The sequence below is a fragment of the Manis pentadactyla genome, chromosome Y (assembly GCF_030020395.1).
Source record: "Manis pentadactyla isolate mManPen7 chromosome Y, mManPen7.hap1, whole genome shotgun sequence".
NCBI classification, from domain to species: Eukaryota; Metazoa; Chordata; class Mammalia; order Pholidota; family Manidae; genus Manis; species Manis pentadactyla.
Window position 1 is genome coordinate 9,945,157 of NC_080039.1, and position 26,989 is coordinate 9,972,145.

The window sequence follows — 26,989 nt, forward strand, 5'->3', positions numbered from 1 at the left end:
GTTTTACAAGGCACAATATGCTTGAAATCTCCTGCACTTTATGATGTTTTTGCATTATGCCATGATAAAGATTAACTGGTAAAGATTACTGCATTCCAGACACAAAATTAGCAGAGAGTTCAAAGTGTCAGAGGTATTTTTAGGGATGGACAATCATCTTTGGCCAAGTTAGGAAAGAGGCTATAAATATAATGGAATCCTATGCAACTAAGAGAGAATACAACTGCAGTATAGAGAAATGACACCTTGTGCAGTAGAGTACATATTTTCATCCTCTTTGATCTCAAGGATTTGTTTATTACTCTAATCTACAAACTCTACAAATGTAAGCCATTTTAACATTTCAGTGCAGTTTTAACAGACTAATGTGTGTCTGTATTAAAGCCTGCTGTATAAACCTGCTTATATACTCTGGACCAAGAAACATCAACACTAGCATGCATTAAAGACTAAATTCTAACCCATAAAGAGGACTGGTAAATTGCCATGGGTCAGTCATCTGCTATTTAAATTTCATGCATGGCCAGCATCTAAAACATCTAATTAAGATGAAATTCCCCCCAAGCACTTGTTATCAAACCTCTTAACTTTTCCTAATAGTATGCCCATATTTGCCGAACTTTACCCTAAACGTTAGAAGAATTGTATTACTTGCCAAATGTTTGAAGAATGCTTTGAAATATATATGGACACATTTGTACTTGCCACCTCAACATAGCTGGAATGACTCAAAAGTTCTAAATGCCAAAGCAGGATAGAGTGAGAAAATCAATTAGTACAATTTGCCACATTTTGAACTAATTCAGCATTAAGATGTTCTTCTTCCCAGTATTCTTTTATGAAAATGTCTCAACACAAGCTGTTGCCCAAGTTTTTTCCTTTATATTCATATCAAATTGATGATACCCGCTAAGTCGCATTAGACCTGTGTGACAAGGTTTGATTTTAGCACAACTTCAGTATGTTTATTTGAACAATTGACATTTTGGGCATTAGTGAGCCAAAAGGACATCAAAATAGAAAGTTGTCAAAAGTTTAAGTCACAGTTGACAAACGATCCTTAGTCAAAAATTTATAAATGCAGTTTGGGGTGGGAATAAGCATTAGGGGGGGTTAATCCAAGCTATATCAATTAAATTTTAAATCAACTTATTAATAGAATGTTGACTACTGTTTTCTTCTTGTGTCTTTGAGCTCCGTTGAATTTTCAGGACAATCACAGTTGGTAACTGGACAGCAGTTCTTAAAGCTGCAGAATATGTTCTGGATAAGATACATGTGGTATCCAGATGAGGTTGTTTACAAGGATGACATGTTGTAAAGCAGATTCAATTGCCCCAGCAGCTGACAACCTGGAAGCTGTAATTTCCTCCATGTCCATCACTAGTGCAGATGACTCCATAACCAGCTGTCAAGAGATGTTAAGAAAAAAATTTAGCCAGCACTTTTAAGTAACTTTTCTTCTCAAGTACTTTAAATATAAACGTTTAAAAGATAGCTACAGAATTGGATTTTGTGTTCTTTAGAAATTAAATTTCTCCACTAATTTATTTTTTGAAAAAAAGAAGTCTTTGCCAAAAATATGAAATGGGAAAAATTATGTTACCTCCACCAAATCCTCTGCTGCTGCTGTCAAAACCTCCACCACTGTGGCTGCTGCTTGCATGACTACTACTAAAGGCAGAACTGGTGGAAACACTACTTTGTTGATAGTCTCTGGCACCAAATCCTCCACTGAATCTACTATTAAAAGGAAGAATTCTTTTAATGAACAAGAAATTCAATAGAATGATAATTCCTGTCCATAGACCCACTATTTCTGATTTTTCAAACCAGTTTACAAAGTGGTCAATTCCACAAATAGTGTTCCTGAAGACCTGAGCAGTTAACATCAACATTTTTGACTCCACTTCAGCCTCCCTAAGGCCATCCCTTTTCCAAGTATGCAAATTGTGCACAGTATTTTACTTAACCCACATAGAGTAAATAAGAAGGCTGGAAACAATCTGTACCTCTTAGAATGTCCATGACTGCTGCCCTTATAGTGGTGTTCATGAGCCATGTTTCCCAACCAAGATGGCACTTCTTGTTTAGCTTCAACAAGTTGATCCAACAAATCCTTTGTGATATTTCTATTTCTTTCATTAAAGAATGAGGTGGCAAGGCCTACAAGAGTACAAAAATGTATATAATGCTTGAATTTCTGTGAAGTTTCTCAGAGTCTTTACTTATATGCAGAATAACTATAACTAAAAAATGTGACGTTATAATTCAAGTTAAACTAGAATACAAAGAACTGTTATCTGACACCTGCTTGATGTCATGTCCACCTTCTCTTTAAAATAAAGGTTCTAGTATTTCAGATTCCGTGTCAAACTAAAACACTTTACCAAGGTTTCCTACACATCCTGTACGACCAATCTGATGTACATATTATTCAATATCACTTGGCAAATCAAAATTGATTATATGTTTCACATTTAAAATGTCTAATCCTCTTGCTGCCACCTGAAATATAACTTTTGTTAAAAGAAAGCAATAGTCAAACATGTGTAACCTAAAAACAAAAAGGTACTCGTGGCAGTAGCCACTAGAATTGGGATTTTTCCTGAACGGAACTGATGAAGGCCCTCCTCTTTATCCCTCTGTGATCGATCTCCATGAAAACTGGTAAAAGCATATCCTTCACAGGATAAGAGTTCCTTGAGATAATCAGCACACTTTTTGGTCTGCATAAACACTAACGTCAGTGAATCCTTCCCTGAAAAATTATATGTAAGATTTTGTTTACTAACAGCAACAGGTGTAATTACCTTTTCTAAATGTTAACTGGCTTTCATTTTTTGCTAGGTAAACAAGCACATGGAGCTAATATAAACTTAACACATAAGAAGGTAAGTGAAAGACAAGGTAGAGGCTAAGGAGAGCCAAACTGGTCTTTCTTACACCAAGCTGTCACTAATTATAATTCACCTTACCTGCTGCATTTAAGAGGTCAAGCAAAAATGACCGTTTGTCTGACTCTTCCACCCAAACTACCTTCTGCGTGATGCTTTCAGACGTAGAGCCAACTCTGCCTACTATCAGGAAGATATAATCATCCAAGAAATCATGAGCAAGCCTTTGAAAAAAGGGAAAAATAAAAGCCTGAAATATTATTACTCTAACTTTTTAAGTGTCTGAAGATACTCAAGTACTTATTAACAAATACGTTCTAAAAAAGGAAGTTGTATTTTTTCTAAAAAAAAAAACACTGTATTCCCTTAGGAAAGGTAGCACTGAACATCATGGTGTGGTGAATACACTTCCGTGGCATACTGCCTTGTTCAACTATACGATGTATCTGAGGTTCAAATCTCATATCCAGCATTCTATCAGCTTTGTCCAACACTAAGTATCTATTACAAAAAACACCCAATTTAGGATCTGATGAGAAACTTACAGTTGAATATAGTTGTGTCTTTAATTAAGCTTGATACATTTATCCAACATTCTTACTACACAAAGTAACACATGAAACACACTTAAGTCACACAAGCCAAGGAGACTATTACTTGACTCTGTAATAATAAAGGATAACTATTATTTTTCAAAGACTATGTATAAAATTAAAATCATTTATGTTTTAATCTAAATACTAATAAATCACTACAAAATGATCACTAATATTAAAAAAGCTTCATCTCAGAGGAGAGGCCAAGATGGTGGTGAGAGAAGGGCTGCGGAAATCTCCTCCCAAAACCATATATATTTTTGAAAATACAACAAATACAACTATTCCTAAAAGAGAGGCCAGAAGATACAGTACAACAAACAGTAAGGCTACATCTACAGCTGCGAGAACCGAGCGCCTCATGAAGGGGGTAAGATACAAGCTGAGGACCGGCAGGAGCTGAGCACTCCACCAACCCCCGCCCACCAGCGGGAGGAGAGGAGTTGGAGTGAGGAGGGTGAGGGAGCCCAGGTATGCTAAATACCAAGCCCTAGTCATCCTCACCGGGAGCACAGACACACAGTACATGGTGTGCTGGATATTAGGGAAACGCAACAGTAAAACATGTGAGCAGGTTGCCACTGCTGGTGCCCTAGGGACAAAAGAAAAGCGAGTGCTTTTTGAAAGACGTAAAGAGAAAGAGGCCTCACAGCATCCAGCCACACTCAGACCAGCAGCTGGGTATCCTGGGAAATTCAGGCACCATAAACACTAACAATCTGAGCAGAAATGCAGATCTGAAGCCCTCATGGTGATTAAACAGCCTCCTGTCAATTACCCTTCCCGAGTGGTCCCGCCACAGCAGGGGAGCAGCCTGAGAGTAGCTGTGCCCACAGCAGCTGCCCAGGGCCACCTCCACAACCACCGGGGACAGACTCAGAGGCTCCATGGCATGTGGCAGCCCAGCACAGACAGAGGAAGCTGGGAGAGGGTGTGAAGGGTAGCCGTTATCGCAGGAGAGCACACCCAGTGTGCTTGGCTCTCCCCGCAGGGCCCGGGGATGTCCCGATGGCTACACCGCCTGCGGCAGCTCAGGAAAAAAAACCAGAAGCTGCTCCTGGTGTGTGGGTAACCGGCACAGGCAGCGGAGAAGGGCAAGGTGACCAACAAGCTGGAGAGGACTTTGTGACACAAGCGCTACCTGCTTACAGCTTCCTCTACCGCCATGAAAAGGCAGAGGAATTTGGTGAAGTCCAGAATTACTCTTGGTGCCCGAGAGAGGGCCTGGAGAGATAGATTTAACCTAACTCCCTGAAAAATAATTCAATATTAACGTCATAACCATGCTGATGGACCTGCAGAGAAATATGCATGAGCTAAAGGATCAAGTTAGGAAGAAGAATACAGAAATAAAACAATCTCTGGAAGGACTTGAGAGCAGACTGGCTGGGGTGCCAGAGACCGTTAATGGAACAGAGAGAAGACAACAGAAACACAGAGAAGCTGAGGTAGAGAGAGATAAAAGGATCTCCAGGAATGAAAGACCATTCAGAGAACTTTGTGACCAAGCCAAATGGGTCAATATCCACATTAAAGGGGTACCAAAAGAAGAAGAGAGGAAAAGGGACAGAAGGTGCCTTTGAAGAAATAACTGCTGAAAACATCCCTAAACTGGGGGAGGAAATAGTCTCTCAGACCTTGGAAGACCACAAGGGACCCAGGGAGGAGGACACTAAGATGCATAATTAAAATGGCATTGACCAAGGACAAGGCCAGAGTTTTAAAGGCAGTCAGAGAGAGAAAAAAGTTCACCTACAAAGGAAAACCATCAGGGTATTATCAGACTTCTCAACAGAAACCTTACAGGCCAGAAGACAATAACATGATATATTTAATGCAATGATACAGAAGGGCCTAGAACAAGGAATACTGTATCAAGCACAATTATCATTTAAATATGAAGGACGCATTAAACAATTTCCGGAAAAGCAAAAGTTGAGGGAATTTGCCTCCCACAAACCACCTCTACAGGGTATTTTAGAGGGCCTGCTCTAGATGGTAGCACTCCTAAGGCTAAATAGATGTCACTACAGAAAACAAAATCACAGCAAAGAAAGAAGACCAACCAAACACTAACTAAACGCAAAAAATAAAATCAACTGCGCACAAAACCAGTCAAAGGAAACACAAGGAGTACAGAATAAAACACCTAACATATAAAGGATGGAGGAAGAGGAATAAGAAGTGAGAGAAATCATCAGACTGTGTGTATGATAGCTTAATAAGGCAGTTTGTAAGAAAGGTGGTAAAGACGCTACCCTTCAACATTTGGTGAACACAAATCTAAAGCCTGCAATGGCAATAAATACATATCTTTCAATATTCACCCTAAATGTAAATGGATTGATTAAACTAATGAAAGAACACAGAGTAACAGAATGGTTAAAAAAGCAAGACCCATCTAAATTCTGCTTAAAAGACACACACCTCAAACCCAAAGACATACACAGAATAAAAGTCAAGAAATGGAAAAAGATATTTCATGCAAACAACTGGGAGATAAAAGCAGGTGTTGCAGAACTAGTATCAGAAAAAACATACTTCAAAACAAAGAAAGTAAAAAGCAATAAAGAAGGACATTACATAATGATAAAGAGGTCAGTCCAGGAAGAGGATATAATGATTATAAATTTACATGCACCCACCACAGGCGCACCATCATATGGGAAACAATTACTAACAGAACTAAATGAGGAAAGAGAATGCAATGCATTCATTTTAGGAGACTTCAACATACCACTTACTCCAAAGGACAGATCACCACCAGACAGAAACTAAGGACATAGAGGTACTGAACAACACACTAGAACAGAAGGACCTAACAGACTTCTATAGAAATTTACACCCATACACATTCTTCTCAAGTGCATATGGAACATTTTCAGGGTAGACCACGTTTGAGGCCACAAAAAGAGCCTCAGTAAATTCAAAAAGATAGAGAATTTACCAACCAAATTTTCAGACCACAAAGGAGTAAAACTAGAAATACACCACCACAAAGCCCCAACTTTTGTGGGACACAGAAAGGCAGTTCTGAGAGGAAAGCATATAGCACTACAGGCCTATTTAAAGTAGGAAAAAAAATCTCAAATGAATAGTCTAAAGTCACAATTATTGAAATTGGAAAAAGAACAAATGATCCAAAGTCAGCAGAATGAAGGACATAATAAAAATCAGAGTAGAAATAAATAAAATTGAGGAGAATAAAACAATAGAAAAAATCAAAGAAATAAAGAAGTGGATCTTCCAGAAAATAAAAAAAATAATCCCCTAGTCAGACTTAGTAAGAGAAAAAAGAAGATTCTACACACATCAACAGAATTAGAAATAGGAAAGGAAAAATCACGACGGACCCTACTGAAATACAAAGAATTATTAGAGAATACTATGAGAATCTATGTGCTAACAAGCTGGAAACCTCAAAGAAATGGCCAACTTCCTAGACAAATACAAACTTCCAAGACTGACCAAGAAAGAAAGAGAAAATCTAAACACACCAATTACTAGCAACGAAGTTGAATCAGTAATCAAAAAACTACTCAAGAGAAAAACCACCAGGCCAGGTGGATTTACCACAGAATTTTATCAGACATACACAGAAGACAGAAAATCAATTTTCCTTAAAGTTTTCCAAAAAATAGAAGAGGCGGGCAAACTTCCAAACTCATTCTATGAAGCCAGCATCACTCTAATACCAAAACCAGGCAAAGACCCCACAGAAAATGAAAACTACAGGCCAATATCCCTGATGAACATAGATGCAAAAATACTCAACAAAATATTAGCAAACAGAATTCAAAAATACATCAAGAGGATCATAAACCATGACCAAGTAGGATACATCGCAGGGACGGAAGGATGGTACAATGTTCGAAAATCCATCAACATCATCCGCCACATCAACAAACAGAAAGACAAAACCAGATGCGCATCTACACAGACACTGTGAAAGTGTTCGACAAAATTAAACATCCATTCTCGATAAAAACTCTCAACAATATGGCTAGAGAGGGCAAGTTCCTCAACATAATAAAGGCCATATATGACAAACCCACAGCCAACATCATACTTAACGGTGAGAAGCTGAAAGCTTTTCTACTAAGATTTGGAACAAGACAGGGATGCCCACTCTTCCCATTGTTATTCGACATAGTACTGGAGGACCTAGCCACGGCAATTAGAAAGAACAAAGAAATACAAGAAATCCAGATTGGTAAAGAAGAGGTCAGATAAAATTGTTATGTTTGCAGATGACAGGATATAGTATATAAAAACACTTAAATGCTCCACCCCAAAACTACTAGAACCAATACCTGAATTCAGCAAAGTTTCAGGATACAAAATTAATACAGAGAAAATGTGCTGCTTTCCGATACACTTAAAATGAACTTGGAGACAGAGGAATTGGGAAAAAAATGTTATTCACAATTGCATCAAAAAGAATTAAATACCTAGGTATAAAACCTAACCATGGAAGTGAAAGACCTATATCCTGAAAACTACAAGACACTCTTTTTTTTTTGAGAGGGCATATCTTCTATTTATTGATCAAATGGTTGTTAACAACAATAAAATTCTGTATAGGTGACTCAATGCACAATTAATCAACCCCAAGCCTAATTCTCAACAGTATCCAATCTTCTGAAGTATAATGAACAAGTTCTTACATGGTGAACAAATTCTTACATAGTGAATAAGTTCTTACATGGTAAACAGTGCAAGGGCAGTCATCACAGAAGCTTTCGGTTTGATCACGCATTATGAACTATAAACAATCAGGTCAAATATGAATATTCGTCTGATTTTTATACTTGATTTATATGTGGATCCCACATTTTTCTCTTTATTATTATTATTAATATTTTTAATAAAATGCTGAAGTGGTAGGTAGATGTAAGATAAAGGTAGAAAACTTAGTTTACTGTTGTAAGAGAGCAAATGTAGATGATCAGGTGTGTGCCTGTAGACTATGTGTTAATCCAAGCTAGACAAGGGCAATAATACATCCACGTGTGCAGAAGATTTCTCTCAGAACAGTGGGGGTGAGGTTCTAAGCCTCATCTCTGTTGATTCCCAATTTCTCACCTGATGGCCCCCATGCGACTGTGCCTGTCTTAGGTTGTTCCTCCCTTGAGGAATCTTATCCGTCTCTGGCTAACCAGTCATCTTCCAGGGCCATACAGGGAGATGTAAAGTTGGTAAGTGAGAGAGAAGCCACATTGTTTGAAAAGGTTAGCTTTTTACTTCTTTGAAGATTTATGCCCTGTGGCTTCTATGCCCAGCATTTGTCTTGAGGTATCTTTACCACTTGGAGGAATTATGATACTCGGTAAATTCGATATGAGGCACGAATTCTATTTAAGGGTTGTAATTAGGAAGGAAGAAGAAAAGCTATAGAGGTAGCAGACAGAAGAAAACATGGGAAGATTGATTATTTCTTTGACGTATGTACTTGTAGAGTAATTTAAGCATGTATAGGTTTTTAAACTACTAATTAAATTGCACACACACATTAACATAATAGGAATGGAGTTACATAACCAAAGTACATCTATAATTACCAGCCAATTCCAGTGAAGCCAAGAAAACCAGTTAGGCACCCTAGGCATTTGTGAAAATTTGACTATGATATGATGGATAGTGTCCAACTGTACTTGAACTGTCTGAGAGAAATCAGACAAATTAAAACAGCCCATTCCTGGGAACTGTTCACATCCCATATGTTCTTTTAACAGTAGATAGTCTGTAGTTGTAAGATTTTGAAGCACTACAACTTGCACTTCTCCTAATTCTTGGATGAGTTCCAACAGTGTAGATCCAGTCAAATTTGTTGTTTTACTGTATGCACAGGCCAGCTTAGATATCTTCTTATTTTCAGTAGCAAGTCCAGGAACCGGTGGGATGAATGCAGCTAAAACTGCAGCATCGCCTGGATCGTTGTTGAGATTTTTTTATGATTATCTTCTGGAATGACTCTGACAGAGAATGTTGATGTTGGAAGTTCTTCTTCATATTGTATCTTAATTTGTTTTCTGAGTAGCCAAATTAGGCTTTGATCCTCTGTATAAACACAAACAAACCCTTTGCCCACACTTTGATATGCCCTTTATATCATTGTGAAGAACTTATTGCAGATCACCACACAGGAACTGCTTTATTTTTTTTAAGAGAAAGGAATATTATCAGAAAAATGTACTTCCATAGCTGATCATCTGACACCCTTTAAATGATCAAAATTAAGGATATTTCAAGCATGCATTAATCAATTTACAGTTAGTTTTATCCTAACAGGGAGTAATTCCCATTTTCTTTCTTTTTTTTGTTATCATTGATCTACAATTACATGAAGAATATTATGTTTACTAGGTTCTCTCCTATACAAGGTCCCCCCAACAAACCCCTTTACAGTCACTGTCCATCAGCACAGCAAAATGTTCAAGAATCACTACTTGACTTCTCTGTGTTATACAGCTCTACACTATCTCCCACACCTCGAATTATGCATGCTAGTCATAATACCCTCTTTCTTATTACCCCTCAATCCCTCCCTACCCACCCATCCTCCCCAGTCCCTTTCCCTTTTGTAACTGTTAGTAAATTCTTGGGTTCTGTGATTCTGCTGCTGTTTTGTTAATTCAGTTTTTCCTTTGTTCTTATACTCCACATTTGAGTGAAATCATTTGGTGTTTCTTTTTCTCCCCTTGGCTTACATCACTGAGCATAATAACCTCTAGCTCCATTCATGTTGTTGGAAATGGTAGGATTTGTTTTCTTCTTATGGCTGAGTAATATTCCATTGTGTATATGTACCACATCATCTTTATCCATTCATCTACTGATGGACACTTAGGTTGCTTCCAATTCTTGGCTATTGTAAATAGTGCTGTGATAAACATAGGGGTGCATCTGTCTTTCTCAAACTTGAGTGCTGCGTTCTTAGGTTTAATTCCTAGGAGTGGAATTCCTGGGTCAAATGGTAAGTCTGCTTTGAGCATTTTGATGTACCTCCATACTGCTTTCCACAATGGTTGAACTAATTTACATTCCCACCAGCAGTGTAGGAGGGTTTACCTTTCTCCACAGCCTCGCCAACATTTATTGTTGTTTCTGTTTTGTATGGTAGCCATCCTTACTCATTGCGGTGTGAGATGATAACTCATTGCGGTTTTAATTTGCATTTCTCTGATAATTAGCGATGTGGAGCATCTTTTCATGTGTCTTTTGGACGTCTGTATTTCTTTTTTGGAGAACTGTCTGTTCAGTTCCTCTGCCCATTTTAATTGGATTATTTGTTTTTTGTTTGTTGAGGTGGGTGAGCTCTTTAAATATTTTGGATGTCAAGCCTTTATCAGATCTGTCATTTACAAATACATTCTCCCATACTGTAGGGTACTTTTTGTTCTATTGATGGTGTCTTTTGCTGTACAGAAGCTTTTCAGCTTAATATAGTACCACTTATTCTATATTATTTTTGCTGTTGTTTTCCTTGCCCGGGGAGATATATTCAAGAAGAGGTCACTCATGTTTATGTCTAAGAGGTTTTTGCCTATGTTTTTCTCTAAGAGTTTTATGGTTTCATGACTTACATTCAGGTCTTTGATCCATTTTGAATTTACTTTTGTGTATGGGGTTAGACAATAGTCCAGTTTCATTCTCTTACATGTAGCTGTCCAGTTTTGCCAGCACCATCTTTTGAAGAGACTGTCATTTCACCATTGTATGTCCATGGCTCCTTTATCAAATATTAATTGACCATATACGTTTGGATTAATGTCTGGTGTCTCTAATCTATTCCACTGTTCTGTGGTTCTGCTATTGTGCCAGTACAAAATTGTCTTGATTACTATGGCCTTGTATTAGAGCTTGAAGTTGGGAGTGAGATCCCAATACTTTATTCTTCTTTCACAGGATTGCTTTGGCTATTCGGGTTCTTTGGTGTTTCCATATGAATTTTTGAATTATTTCTTCCAGTTCGTTGCAGAATTTTGCTGGTAATTTGATAGGAATTGCATCAAATCTGTATATTGCTTTGGACAGGATGGCTATTTTGGCGATATTAATTCTTCTTAGCCATGAGCATGGTTTGAGTTTCCATTTGTTAGTGTCCCTTTTAATTTCTCTTAAGTGTGACTTGTAGTTTTCAGGGTATAGATCTTTCACTTCTTTGGTTAGATTTATTCCTAGGTCTTTTATTCTTTTTGATGCAATTGTGAATGAAATTGTTTTCCTGATTTCTATTTCTATTGGTTCATTGTTAGTATATAGGAAAGCCGCACATTTCTGTGTGTTAATTTTGTATCCTTCAACTTTGCTGTATTCCTTTATATCAGTTCTTGTATTTTTGGAATGGAGTCTTTAGCGTTTTTTATGTACAGTATCATGTCATCTGCAAATAGTGACAGTTTAACTTATTCATTACCAATCTGGATTCCTTGTATTTCTTTGTTTTGTCTGATTGCTGTGGCTAGGACATCTAGTAACATGTTGTGTAACAGTGGGGAGAGTGGGCATCCCTGTCTTGTTCCTGATTTCAGAGGAAAAGCTTTCAGCCTCTCGCTGTAAAGTATGATGTTAGCTGTGGGTTTATAATAAATGGCCTTTACTATGTTGAGGTATTTGCCCTCTATGCCGATTTTATTGTGAGTTTTTATCATGAATGGATGTTTAATTTTGCGTATGCTTTTTCAGAATCTATGGAGATGATCATATCGTTTTTGTCCTTCTTTTTGTTAATGTGGTGCATTATGTCGATGGATTTTCGAATGTTGTACCATCCTTGCATCCCTGGGATGAATCACACTTGGTCACGGTGTATGATCCTCTTGATGTATTTTTGACTTTGGTTTCCTAATATTTTATTGAGTATTTTTGCATCTACATTCATCAGGGATATTGGTCTGTAATTATCTTTTTTGGTGCTTTATTTGCCTGGTTTTGATATTAGGATTGATTATGTTGGCTTCATAGAATGGGTTTGGGAGTATTGCCTCTTCTTCTATTTTTTGGAAAACTTTAAGGAGAAAGGGTATTGTGTCTTCTGTGTGTGTCTGATAAAATACCGAGGTAAATCCTTCTGGCCAAGGGGTTTTGTTCTTGGGTAGTTTTTTGATTACTGTTTCAATTTCTTTGCTCGTAATTGGTTTGTTTAACTTTTGTGTTTCTTCCTCATTCAGGCTTGGAAGGTTGAACTTTTCTAGGAAGTTGTCCATTTCTTCTAGGTTTGCCAGCTTGTTGGCATATAGGTTTTCATAGTAGTCTTTAACAATTCTTTATATTTCTGTGGTGTCTGTCATGATTTTTCCATTCTCACTTCTGATTCTGTTGATTTGTGTTGATTCTCTTTTTCTCTTAATAATTTTGGCTAGAGGCTTATCTATTTTGTTTATTTTCTCAAAGTACCAGCTCTTGGTTTCATTGATTTTTGCTATGCTTTATTCTTCTCAATTTTGTTTAATTCTTCTCTGATCTTTATTATGTCCGTGCATCTGCTGACTTACACCTCATTTGTTCTTCTTTTTCCATTTTCGACTGTTGTGATGTTAGACTATTCATTTGGGATTGTTCTTCCTTCTTCAAGTGTGCCTGGATCGCTACATACTTTCCTCTTAAGACTGCTTTTGCTGCGTCTCACAGAAGTTGGTGCTTTGTGTTGTTGTTGTCATTTGTTTCCATATATTCTTTGATCTCTATTTTAATTTGTTCATTGATCCATTGATTATTTAGGAGCGTTTTGTTAAGCCTCCATGTGTTTGTGAGCCTTTTTGTTTTCTTTGTACAATTTATTTCTAGTTTGGTACCTTTGTGGTCTGAAAAGTTGGTTGGTAGAATTTCAATATTTTGGAATTTACTGAGGCTCTTTTTTGTGGGCAAGTATGTGGTCTATTCTGGAGAATGTTCCATGTGCACTTGAGAAGAATGTGTATCCTGTTGCTTTTGGATGTAGAGTTCTATAGATGTCTATTAGGTCCATCTGGTCTACTGTGTTGTTCAGTGCCTCTGTGTCCTTACTTATTTTCTGCCCTGTGGATCTATCTTTTGGGATGAGTGGTGTGTTGAAGTCTTCTAAAATGAATGCATTGCAGTCTGTTTCCCCCTTTAGTTCTGTTAGTATTTCTTTCACATATGCTGGTGCTCCTCTGTTGGGTGCATATATATATAGAATGGTTATATGCTCTCGTTGGACTGAGCCCTTTATCATTACGTAGTGTCCTTCTTTTTTTTTTTTTTTAATAATAATTATTTTTTATTGAAGGGTAGTTGACACACAGTATTACATTACATGAGTTTCAAGTGTACAACACAGTGGTAGAACATTTATATACATAATTCTAGGTTCCAGCTATCACCCTACCAGGCTGTTACAATATCTTGACTATATTCCTTATGCTATACCTTACATCCCGGTTACTAATTTATTTTACCATTGGAAGTCTGTCCTTTTTTTTTTTTTTTTTTTGTGAGGGCATCTCTCATATTTATTGATCAAATGGTTGTTAACGACAATAAGATTCTGTATAGGGGAGTCAATGCTCAATGCACAATCATTAATCCACCCCAAGCCTAATTTTTGTCAGTCTCCAATCTTCTGAGACATAACAAACAAGTTTTTACATGTAGAACAAATTCTTACATAATGAATAAGTTACATAGTGAACAGTACAAGGGCAGTCATCACAGAAACACATAGTCTACAGGCACACACCTGATCATCTACATGTGCTCTCTTACAACACTAAACTATGTTTTCTACCTTTATCTTGTATCTACCTACCACTTCAGCATTTTATTAAAAATAATAATAATAAAGAGAGAAATGTGGTATCCACATATAAATCAAGTATAAAAACCAAATGAGTATTCATATTTGAACTGACTGTTTATAGTTCATAATGCATGAGCAAAACCGAAAGTTTCTGTAGTGTCCTTCTTTATCTCTTGTTACTTTCTTTGTTTTGAAGTCTATTTTGGCTGATATTAGTACTGTAATCCCTGCTTTCTTCTCGCTGTTGTTTGCCTGAAATATGTCTTTCAATCCCTTGACTTTTAGTCTGTGTATGTCTTTGCGTTTGAGGTGAGTTTCTTGTAAGCAGCATATAGATGGGTCTTGCTTTTTTATCCATTCTATTACTCTGTGTCTTTTGATTGGTGCATTCAGTCCATTTACATTTAGGGTGACTATTGAAAGATATGTACTTATTGCCATTGCAGGCTTTAAGTTCGTGATGACCAAAGTTTCAAGGTTAGCCTCTTTAGTACCTTACTGCCTACCTTAGCTCGCTTATTGAGCTGTTATATACACTGAGGATTCTTTTCTTCTCTCTCTTCTTATTCCTCCTCCTCGATTCCTCATATGTTGGGTGTTTTGTTCTGTGCTCTTTATAGGAGTGCTCCCATATAGAGCAGTCCCTGTAAGGTGCCCTGTAGAGGTGGTTTGTGGGAGGCAAATTCCCTCAGCTTTTGTTTTTCTGGGAATTGTTTAATCCCTCCATTGTATTTAAATGAGAATCGTGCTGTATACAGTATCCTTGGTTCAAGGCCTTTCTGTTTCATTGCATAAATATATCATGCCATTCTCTTCTGTCCTGTAAGGTTTCTGTCAAGAAGACTGATGTTAGCCTGATGGGTTTTCCTTTATAGGTCAACTTTTTCTCTCTAGCTGCCTTTAAAACTCTTTCCTTGTCCTTGATCTTTGCCATTTTAATTATTATGTATCTTGGTGTTGTCCTCCTTGGATCCATTCTGTTTGGGTTCTGTGTATTTCCGTGGTCTGTTCGATTATTTCCTCCCCCAGTTTGGGGAAGTTTTCAGCAATTATTTCTTCCAAGATACTTTCCATCCCTTTTCCTCTCTCTTCTTCTTCTTGAACCCCTATAATACGGATATTGTTCCTCTTGGATTGGTCACACAGTTCTCTTAATATTGTTTCATTCCTGGAGATCCTTTTGTCTCTCTCTATGTCAGCTTCTATGTGTTCCTGTTCTCTGGTTTCAATTCCATCAATGTCCTCTTGCATCCTATCCATTCTGCATTTAAACCCTTCCAGAGTTTGTTTCATTTCTGTAATCTCCTTTCTGGCATCTGTGATCTCCCTCCAGACTTCATCCCATCTCTCTTGCGTATTTCTCTGCATCTCTGTCAGCATGTTTATGATTTTTATTTTAAATTCTTTGTCAGGAAGACTGGTTAGGTCTGTCTCCTTCTCTGGTGTTGTCTCTGTGATCTTTGTCTTCCTGTAGCTTTGCCTTTTCATGGTGAGAGGAATGGTTTGCAGAGCTGGGACGAGTGACGCTGGAATAACTTCCCTTCTTGCTGGTTTGCGGCACTCCCCTCCTGGGAGAACAGCGACCTCTAGTGGCTTGTGCTGGGCAGCTGTGCGCAGACAGGGTTTCTGCTTCCTGCCCGGCTGCTATGGAGTTTATCTCCACTGTTGCTGTGGGCGTGGCCTGGCTCGGGCAGCTACTCCAAAATGGTGGAGCCGCATTAGTGGGGGAGTGGCCAGGAGGCTATTTATCTCCATGAGGGGCCTCTGTGCTCTCTGCTGTCCAGGGGGTTAGAGTGCCCGGAGATCCCCAGAATCCCTGCCTCTGTACTAAGTGTCCCACCGTGTCCCTTTAAGACTTCCAAAAAGCACTCACCAAATAAATAAATAAATAAATAAATAAATATTTTTTTAAAAAGCCGCTCGCTTTTCGTTGTCCTCAGGTGCCGGCCTCAGGGACCCACTCACCGTTCTTGCTGCCCTGTTTCCCTAGTATCCAGGGCCCGGCACGCACTGTGTCTGCGCTCTGGTGCGAGTGTCTGGGGCTGGGTGTTCAACAGTCCTGGGCTTCCCCCACTCCGTTCAGACTCCTCTCCTCCCGCAGGTAGTTGGGGGGAGGGGTCTCGGGTACCACCGGGCTAAGGCTTGTATCTTACCCCTTCACAAGGTGCTGCATTCTCACAGGTGTGGATGTGGTCTGGATGTTGTCCTGTGTCCTCTGGTCTCTATTCTAGGAAGAGTTATCTTTGTTATATTTTCATAAATATATGTGGTTTGGGAAGGAGATTTCCACTGTTCTACTCACGCCACCATCTTGGCTCTACCCCTCCTCCCACTTACATATTTAAGGGAAATACTATATGATATCATTTCACTTACAAATACTTCAGCAATTATCTCCCACACTAAAGGACTTTGTAAACAAAAACAAAACACATTTCCGTTATTACACCAGGCAAAAGCAACACCAGTTCTTCCATTATTTCATTTAATATGCAGAACAAACTCAAATATCTCTAATGGGCTTACAAAACGTCTGTTTTACAATTGTTTTGTTTGAATAAAGATTCATATAAAGCCCATTGTATCTGGTTAATGTATTTCTCAAATCTCTCTGTCTCTGTCTTTCACTGATATATAATTCACACACCACAGAATTCACCATTTTTGGGTGTATGATTTAGTGGCTTTCAGTAGATTCAAAATATTTTGCAACCATTACCACTAATTCCTGAATTTTTTAATGTTTGTACTAAGGCATAATTGATATAGAATCTTATTAAGGTTTCACATAAGCAAGCTTGTGGTTACAACATTCACCCATATTATCATGTCACCTCCAGACCCCTTTGCAGTCACTGTCCATCAGCATAGTAAGATGCCATAGATTCACTGCTTGTCCTCTCCATGCTATACTGCCCTGCCTTTCCCATGGCCCTGTACATCATGTGTGCTAATCATAATGCCCCTTAACCCCTTCTCCCTTCCTCCCTCCCTCCCTACCTTTGGTAACTGATAGCCACTTCTTTGGAGACTGTGACTCTGCTCCTGCCCTGTTCCTTCAGTTTTGTTTTGTTGTTATACTCCACAAATGAGTGAAATCATTTGGTACGTGTCTGCCTCTGCCTGGCTTATTTCTTTGGGCATAATACCCTCTAGCTCCAGCCATGTTGTTGCAACTGGTAGGATTTATTTTCTAATATACTTTTAAATTGCTCCATTTGTATGTTTCATTTCTGATTCTGTATTTTTCAAAGTTTCTGTCTCTTTTTAAAGTCCTCCCTGAGATCTTGAATATTTTTCAGTAGCTCCATGAGCATGTTTGTGATTTTTACTTTTAATTATTTATCAAGATTGGCGATTTCAGTTTCACTTAGCCCTCTTTATGACATCTTTTATTGTAGTTTTGTTTGCACAAAATTTTCTTCTCATTTCCTTTTTTAGTGATTGCTATGGAATAACCTTTTGTAGGTGGTCCCCTCTATTGCCAGAATCTCTACTCTCTGGAGCTGCCCAGCACCTGGAGTGATGGTGGGGTCCCTAGCATGTGGTGCTGAATCCTGCCAGTAATAAAGTCCTCTTTTCTGCTTCTTGGTGGTAGTGCCTGCCTCCACTGCCATGTCCAGTGAGCTGGGCATACAGTGAGGAGCCTCTGTTTTACGCCCTCTTACCTGCTGCAGGTGGGGTCACCCTCTACTTGTCCTTGCACAGTGCTGGGGGCTGAACATTTGCTGAAAAGAGCCTGGCAAGAGGAAGGAGCAGTAGATGGCATATCACAGTGGGGTTACTTAGGATTGTGTTCCCAGCCAGGCAGATGGAGCTCCTAAAGCTCCTGGAAGTCCCCAACTTACTGGACTGTGTGTGCTGGGATGATTTTTTCTGTCTATGCTTCCTTGTGACCAGCAAGCTCAGTGTAATTCTTGCCCGCTTATCACCCCTCTCACTATTCAGAAGTCTCTCAAAGTGCCCATCATTCCTTTGTCTCATAGCAGCCAGTTGTGAGTACCTCTTTTCCTCAAGTAGTTGGAATCTGAGTCCCTCCTGTTATTCCATCTGTCTTAGCTTTTCAAACCCTATAATCTCTAGAGGACCAGGTAATGTGGAATAATTTTCAAAGAGCAGATTTCCAGCTCTGGGTGTTTAGCAGACCTGGGCTTCTTCTTCCTCCCTGCTCTGTTTCTCTTCCTCCTGCCTGTGAACTGGGGCTGGGGGAGGGTCCAGGTCCTGCCCAATCATGGCTTTGTTTCTTTCCCCTTTTCAGTGAGGTCTTCCCTTTTCCCCAGCTGTAGGCAATCTGTAGCAGTCTTTAGGATACTCTTCCAGGATTAGTCTTATTTGTTGTATTTTCATGTTATATATAGTTTTGGCAGAAGGGTTCTGCTTCACTTCTCATACCACCATCTTTTTCCCATATTTCTAAAATGGTTTTGTTTTGTAGGATGACTTTTATTTCATATAATCTTAAGACTGGTATGAAAGACCCCAAAGCAAAAAAAATAATGATTATTATGCCTTGTATTTCAAAAAGCAAGCATCAATGGTGATTTTTGCACAGAATCTGAGTTGCTGCTGTTTAATACCAGGTTTCATAAATGTTCACCATCAGATATTTCTGTGAATGATTTTAAAGTATTACAAACAACTGCTCTATGGTTTCTATGTCCAGTATTATGTTTACCTAAATTTACTTCCTTCTTTTCTTCTCCCAAGATGTACACAGGCACTTTGTACATGGAATCTTGTTTCTGGTTCAGGAATCTGAAGAATTATACAAATCTTTACAGAACCCTCCCTGTGGAGCTTAACATACATTCCCATGGGAGAGTCCATTAATCAAAGCTTGGAGCCAATACATGTGACCCTTCCTCCTTTGCCAAAACCCTGAAAGAGGAGCTGAGATGCACAGAACAGAGGTATATCGAAACCCCTAGGGTTAGGTATGGCCCTGACCAAGCAAAACCTGAGCAGAATTTTGATTTCATCCTGTTCTAAATGGGAAGATTGCTTTTTGTGCTATATTTTTTCTGGTTTTATAATGAACCTTTCATTATTTCATGACATAGCTTATTCAGAAGTATATTGTTTAAAAAACTAAGTTCTGCTAAATAAGAAAAGGAGTATGTGTAAAACAGCCTGACCTTAGACAACATGAATAAAAAGAAGCCCCCAGTTCAGGGAAATTTTCCTCCTGAAATTCACACTGACACTGCTGGATGAGCCCATTAATACAGAACACACATAAGGAACTGCCACTGTCCCTTGGCTTCTGGATCTTTCATGCAAACCTCAGTAATGGAGAACTCTGAGAATCATGAGTTCTTAGCTCAAAATGATTGGCTGAAGTCAAGAGATAACAGGAGAGACCTTGATAAAAATGGCTGAAGAGAGATAGATTGAGGTGTATCAGAAGGGATGATGTTCTACTCACACTTCTGTAGTGAGTTTGCATAGCAGCTCTTGTCAAATTCCAGAACTTTGCTTCCTTCATCTAACCCCAACTGCTCCTCACCCCAATACGCATACTCCATATCCCAACAGTGAGGCAGTATGTTAAGATATTAGAACAACAGTTCTTTCCTATTTCTCTTCCTCCCCTTTCAGGTAGAAAAATATACTGCCAGGTTCACAGTCCATAAAGGTAATCTAATATAGGGAATACCAAAGAGCAAATGTTTTTGTTTGGGTTCTTAATTCTGTTAATACAAGTCATTGCAGGCTTCTCATTTCCAGAAAAAAGTGTAAGGGGCTTAGAAGTTGTTATTCTGTCTTGATAAGTAAAAATCTGGGCAATTAGGAAATCCACAGATGTTAGTTCCATCTGGGAAGAAAGGTCCCAGGACAGATATTTACCCTCAGAGTTGTAGAGGAAGAGAAATACAACTTTGAGGGGCATAGATCCATAAGCAAAAAACTCCCTGGGTACTAGTACCAGGGCGAGGAATTAAAATGTGGCTATCAAATTGCTGGAGACATGAAGAGGTCTGAGCTCATACACTAAGGGGAAAACAGTCATAAAGGTACCCCACAGTCTGAGAGATTTATTTCTCAAAGTGAATAGCAGAGAAGATATTTCTTTTCTGCTTGTTGCAGGGATGAGGAAAAATAACAATTTTTAAGTTTTCTGGAGCCTTAGGGACTTCTTACAAATTCAAACCTCAGAAGAAACTCTTGCCAGAGGCTAAACTATTGGGGTGTTATCACAACCTAACAAACCTTTGGGAAGGAAAATGTCCAACTCCTCCCTACTCCAGTCATACAGTCTCACCTAATAAATGGGTGAACTTTGGGAAAGGTGGAGAGAAACAATGGTGAGGTTTACAGCCTGAGGCACAGACTATCTAGAACAGGAGACCTAGATGATTCTCCTCTTCCACACTTGACCATCACACTCTGAACATCCATTTATAGCAGTTTCTTTTACACAATGCATCATGTCCCAAAACTATAAAACATTTATATGCCATAAGAAAGCCAAACAACACAGGTTTTTGTGTTGTTGCTTTTTTTAGTATCATTAATCTACAATTACAATAGGAACATTATGTTTACTAGACTCCCCCCATAGCCAAGTAGCCCCCACAAACTCCATTACCCTCACTGTCCATTAGAGTAATAAGATGCAATGAATCATTACTTGTCTTCTCTGTGTTGCACAGCCCTCCCAATGACATCACCACACATTATACATACTAATCATAATACTCCCTTCCTTCTCCCCCCCTTATCTCTCCCTTCCCAACCACCCTCAGTCCCTTTCCTTTGGTAACTGTTACTCCATTCTTAGGTTCTGTGATTCTGCTGCTGTTTTGTTCCTTCAATTTTTACTTGTTTTTATTCTCCACATATGAGTGAAATCATTTGGTACATATCTTTCTCCGCCTGGTTTATTTCACTGAGCATAATACCCTCTAGCTCCATCAATGTTGTTGCAAATTGTAGAATTTGTTTTCTTCTTAAGGCTGAGTAATATTCCATTGTGTATATGTACCACATCTTCTTTATCCATTCATCTACTGATGAACACTTAGCTTGCTTCCATTTCTTGGCTATTGTAAACAGTGCTGTGATAAACATAGGGGTGAATCTCGCTTTTTTAAACTGGGCTGCTGTATTCTTGGGCTAAATTCCTAAAAGTGGAATTCCTGGGTCAAATGTTATTTCTATTTTGAGCTTTTTGAGGAACCTCCATACTGTTTTCCACAATGGTTGAACTAATTTCATATATTACCACCAGCAGTGTAGGAGGTTTCCCCTTTCTCCACAATCTCACCAACATTTGTTGTTCGTCTTTTGGTTGGTAGCGATCCTTAGTGGTGTGAGTGATATCTCATTGTGGTTTTAATTTGCATTTCTCTGATGACTAACGAAATGGAGCATCTTTTCATGTGTCTGTTGGCCATCTGAATTTCTTCCTTGGAGAATTGTCTGTTCAGTTTCTCTGCCCATTTTTTACTGGATTATTTGCTTTTAGTTTTTTGATGTGTGTGAGCTCTTTATATATTTTGGATGTCATCCCTTTATCGGATCTGTCATTTATGAATATTTCCTCCCATACTGTAGGATGCCTTTTTCTTCTATTGGTGGTGTCCTTTGCTTTACAGAAGCTTTTCAGCTTGATATAATCCTACTTGTTCATTTTTGCTTTTTTCCCTTGCCAGAGGAGGTATGTTCATGAAAAACTCTCTCATATTTATGTCCAAGAGAATTTTGCCTACGATTTTTTCTAAGAGTTTTATGGTTTAATGACTCACATTCAGGTCTTTGATCCATTTCGATTTTCTTTTGTATATGGGGTTAGACAATGATCCAATTTCATTATCTCACATGTAGCTTTCCAGTTTTGTCAACAACAGCTGTTGAAGAGGCTGTTATTTCCCCATTGTATGTCCATGGCTCCTTTATCATATATTAATTGACTGTATATGTTTGGGTTAATATCTGAACTCTCTATTCTGTTCCACTGTTCTGTGGCTCTGTTCTTGTGCCAGTACCAAATTGTCTTGATTACTGAGGCTTTGTAGTAGAGCTTGAAGTTGGGAAGCAAGATGCTTTCTGCTTTATTCTTCCTTCTTGGGATTGTTTTGGTTTTTTAGGGTTTTTGTGCTTACATATGAATTTCGAAGTTATTTGTTCCAGTTCGTTAAAGAATGCTGTTAGTATTTTGATAGGTATTACATTGAAGCTGTATATTTCTTTGGGCAGGATGGCCATTTTAACAATATTAGTTCTTCCTAGTCAAGAGCATGGAATGAGTTTTCATTTGTTAGTGTCCTCTTTCTCTTAAGAGTGTCTTGTCGTTTTCAGGGTATAGGTCTTTCACTTCCTTGTTTAGGTTTATTCCTAGGTATTTCATTCTTTTTGATGTAATTGTGAATGGAATTGTTTTCCTGATTTCTCTTTCTGTTAGTTCATCGTTAGTGTATAGGAAAGCAACAGATTTCTGTGTATTAATTTTGTATCCTGCAACTGTGCTGAATGCACATATTAGTTCTAGTAGTTTCAGAATGGAGACTTTAGGGTTTTTTATGTACAATATCATGTCATCTGCAAATAGTTACAGTTTGACTTCTTCTTTACCAATCTAGATTCCTTGTATTTCTTTGTTTCTTTCTGATTGCCATGGCTAGGACCTCCAGTACTATGTTGAATAACAGTGGGAATAGTGGGCATCCCTGTCTTTTTCCTGATTTTAGAGGAAAAGCTTTCAGCTTCTCACTGTTCAGTATGGTGTTGGCTGTGGGTTTGTCATATATGACCTTTATTATGTTGGTACTTGCTCTGTATACCCTTTTTCTTGAGAGTTTTTATCATGAATGAATGTTGAATTTTGTCAAATAGTGCTTTTTCAGCATCTATGGAGATGATCATGTGGTTTCTGTCCTTTGTGTTGGTATGGTGGGTGATGTTCATGGATTTTCTAATGTTATACCATCCTTGCATCCCTGAGATGAATCTGACTTGATCATGGTGTATGATATGCTTGATGTAATTTTGAATTCGGTTTGCTAATATTTTTTGAATATTTTTGCATCTACATTCATCAGGTATATTGGTCTGTAATTTAATTTTTTTTGGTGGAGTCTATCCCTGGATTCAGTATTAGAGTGATGCTTGCTTCATAGAATGAGTTTGGGTCTCTTCCCTCCTATTGTATTATTTGGAATACTTCAAGGGAATGGCTATTATGTCTTCTCTGTATGTCTGATAAAATTCAGCAGTGAATCCACCTGGCAGAGGGGTTTTGTTCTTGGGTAGTTTTTTGATTTCTGATTCAATTTCTTTCCTGGTAATTGGTCTGTTTAGTTTTTCTGTTTCTTCCTTTGTCAGTCTTGGAAGGTTGTATTTTTCTAGTAAGTTGTCCATTTCTTCTAGGTTTTCCAGCTTGCTAGCATATGGATTTTCATAGTATTCTCTAATAGTTTTTTGTATTTCTGTGGGGTTTGTTTCTCATTTCTGATTCTGTTGATGTGTATATGTTCTATTTTTCTCTTAATAAATCAGGCTAGAGGCTTATCTATTTTGCTTGTTTTCTCAAAGAACCAGTTCTTGGTTTCATTGATTTTTTTCTATACTTTTATTCTTCTTAATTTTATTTATTTCTTCTGTCATCTTTACTATGTCCCTCCTTCTGCTGACTTTGGGCCTCATTTTTTCTTTTTCCATTTTCAATAATTGTGACTTATTAGACTATTCATTTGGTATTGTCCTTCCTTCTTTAAATATGCCTGGGTTGCTATATACTTTCCTCTTAGAACTGCCTTCATCCCATCCTACAGAAGTTTGGACTTTATGCTATCACTGTCATTTGTCTCCATATACTGCTTGATCTCCATTATAATTTGGTCATTGACCTATTGATTATTTAGAAGCATGTTGTTAAGCATCCATGTGTTTGTGAGTCTTTTTGTTTTCTTTGTACAATTTATTTCTAGCTTTATGCCTTTTTGTTCTGAGAAGTTGGTTGGTAAAATTTCAATCTTTCTGAATTTACTGAGGCTCATTTTTTGTGGCCTAGTATTCGGTCTATTCTGGAGAATGTTCCATGTGCACTTGAGAAGAATGTGTATCCTGTTGATTTTGGGTGTAGAGTTCTGTAGATGTCTGTTCAGTCCATCTGTTCTAGTGTGTTGTTCGGTGCCTCTGTGTCCTTACTTATTTCTGTCTGGTTGTTTTGTCCTTTGGCATGAGTGATGTGTTGAAGTCTCCTAGTATGAATGCATTGCATTATATTTTCTCCTTTAATTCTGTTATCATTTGTTTCATGTATGTTGGTGCTCCTGTAATGGGTACAAACATATTAATAATGGTTATATCCTCTTGGACTGACCCCTTTATCATTATGTAATGTCCTTCTTTATCTCTTGTTATTTTATTTGTTTTGAAGTCTATTTTGTCTGATACAAGGAATGCAACACCTGCTTTTTTCTCCCTGTTGTTTGCATGAGATATCTTTTTCCATCCCTTGACTTTTAGTCTGGCATATCCTTGGGTTTGAGGTGAGTCTCTTGTAAGCAGCATATAGATGGGTCTTCCTTTTTTATTCATTCTGTTACTCTGTGTATTTTGATTGGTGCATTCAGTTCATTTACACTTAGGTAGATTATTGAAAGACATGTACTTATTGCCATTACTGGCTTTAGATTCGTGGTTACCAAATGTTCAAGGGTAGATTCTTTACTATCTAGCTATCTAACGTAACTCTCTTTTTAAGCTATAATAAACACAGTGTGACGATTCTTTATTTATCTCCCTTCTAATTTCTCCTCCTCCATTCGTTATATGTTAGGTGTTTTATTCTGTATTCTTTTGTGTTTCCTTTGCCTTATTTTGTGAGTACTTGATTTTTTTTGACTTTAATTAGTATTTGGTTAGTCTGCTTTCTTTGCTGTGATTTTATTTTCTCTGTTGACATATATTTAGCCTTAGGAGTGCCCCCATTTAGAGCAGTCTCTCTAAAATACCCTGTGTAGGTGGTTTTTGAGAGTCAAATTTCTTCAATTTTTCTTTTTCTGGGAATTGTTTAATCCCTCCTTCATATTTAAATGATAATTGTGCTGGATACAGAATCCTTTTTTCAAGACCTTTCTTTTTCATTGCATTGAATACATCATGCCATTCTCTTCTGGCCTGTAACGTTTCTGTTGAAAAGTCTGATGATAGCCTGAAGGGATTTCCTTTGTAGGTGATTTTTTACCTCTCTCTCACTGCCTTTAATACTCTGTCCTTATTTTTGATCTTTGCCATTTTAATTATTATGTGTCTTGGTGTTGTCCTCCTTCGGTCCCTTGTGTTGGGAGTTCAGTGAGGCTCCTTGGTCTTACAGACTATTTCCTCCCCCAGTTTGGCGAAGTTTTCAGCAATTATTTCTTCAAAGACACTTTGTTTCCCTTTTTCTCTCTCTTCTTCTTCTGGTGCTCCTATAATGTGCATATTGTTCCATTTGGATTGGTCACACAGTTCTCTTAATATTCTTTCATTCCTAGAGATCCTTTTTCTCTCTCTGTCTCAGCTTCTCTATATTCCTGTTCTCTGATTTCTATTCTGTTAAAGGCCTTTTTCACCTCATCCAGTCTGCTCTATCGTCTTTCCATAGATTGGTTTATTTCTGTATTCTCCTTTCTCTTCTTGCTCCTTTAGCTCTTGCATATTTCTCTGCAGGTCCATCAGCATGGTTATGACCTTATTTTGAATTCTTTTTCAGGAACCTTGTTTAAACCTCTCTCCCCAGTCCCTCTCTTGGGGATTATGTGGGTAATTCTGGAATGAACCATTTTCTTCGGCCTTTTCATGGTGATAGTGATAGCTGTAGGCAGGTTGTGTATGTGTCAGCTTGGAAAACAAAGTTCTGTCCTGATTCCTATTCACCTTTCCCTTCTTCACTGCCTGTGTGCACTCCTGGAGCAGCCTCTGGTTCAATCCCCTAAACAGCTGTGTGTGGGGATCAATGTTAATGTAGTCTAGAGCCTTGTGGTGAGTGGCAGGCAAGCCAACGGTCCTCTCCTATGAGAATGGAACCCCTCTGCCTGTGCTGGGCACCTGCCTACTGGTGGTGGCCTTTTGGTCTGGCATGGGTGGCTTCCCACCAGGAGGACCTTCTGGGGAGCTGTTGGGGATGCAGCCAATTCGGAGATGCTCTGAGTCCACTTCCAGCATGCCCACCCAATCTTAAGCTACTGGGCATCTATGTTGGGGTCCACACCAGCCAGGGGAATTACTTGATGGCTGCTTATCACCATGAGGGTCTTCAGAGCTGCACTACTACCCAGGGAGTTAGGGTGTCTGGAGTTCCCCAGGATTCCCAGCTGCTGGGGTGAATGTGTCAGCATGATTCCATCCAGCTGTGAGGTCCCTGTCACTTTAAGATATTCAAAAAGCACTCACTTTTCTTTTGTCTCAGGGGTACCTGCTGCAGGGACCCACTCTCAGATTTTTCTCTTATGTTTATCTAATATCCAGCACAATATGCACTGTGTTTCTGCACTCCTGGTGTGGATGACTAGGGCTGGGTATTTAGCAGTCCTAGGCTCCCACTCCATCCCCGCTATGACTCCTTTCCTCCTGCCATGGAGCTGGGGTTGGGAGAGCACTCAGTTCCTTCTGGGCTGTGGCTTGTATCTTACCCCCTTCCTTGAGATGCTAAGTTCTCACAGATGTAGACATAGCCTGGCTGTTGTACTGTATCCCTGGGTCTTTCTTTTAGGAATAGTTGTATTTGTTGTATTTTCAAAAACAAATAT

General features: G+C 38.5%; 1 pseudogene; it reads right to left on the minus strand.

The window, feature by feature from the left end:
* Window positions 1-1,328: 1,328 nt before the first annotated feature.
* Window positions 1,329-3,415, minus strand: LOC130682101 (ATP-dependent RNA helicase DDX3X-like; annotated as a pseudogene).
* Between the last annotated feature and the right edge of the window lie 23,574 nt (window positions 3,416-26,989).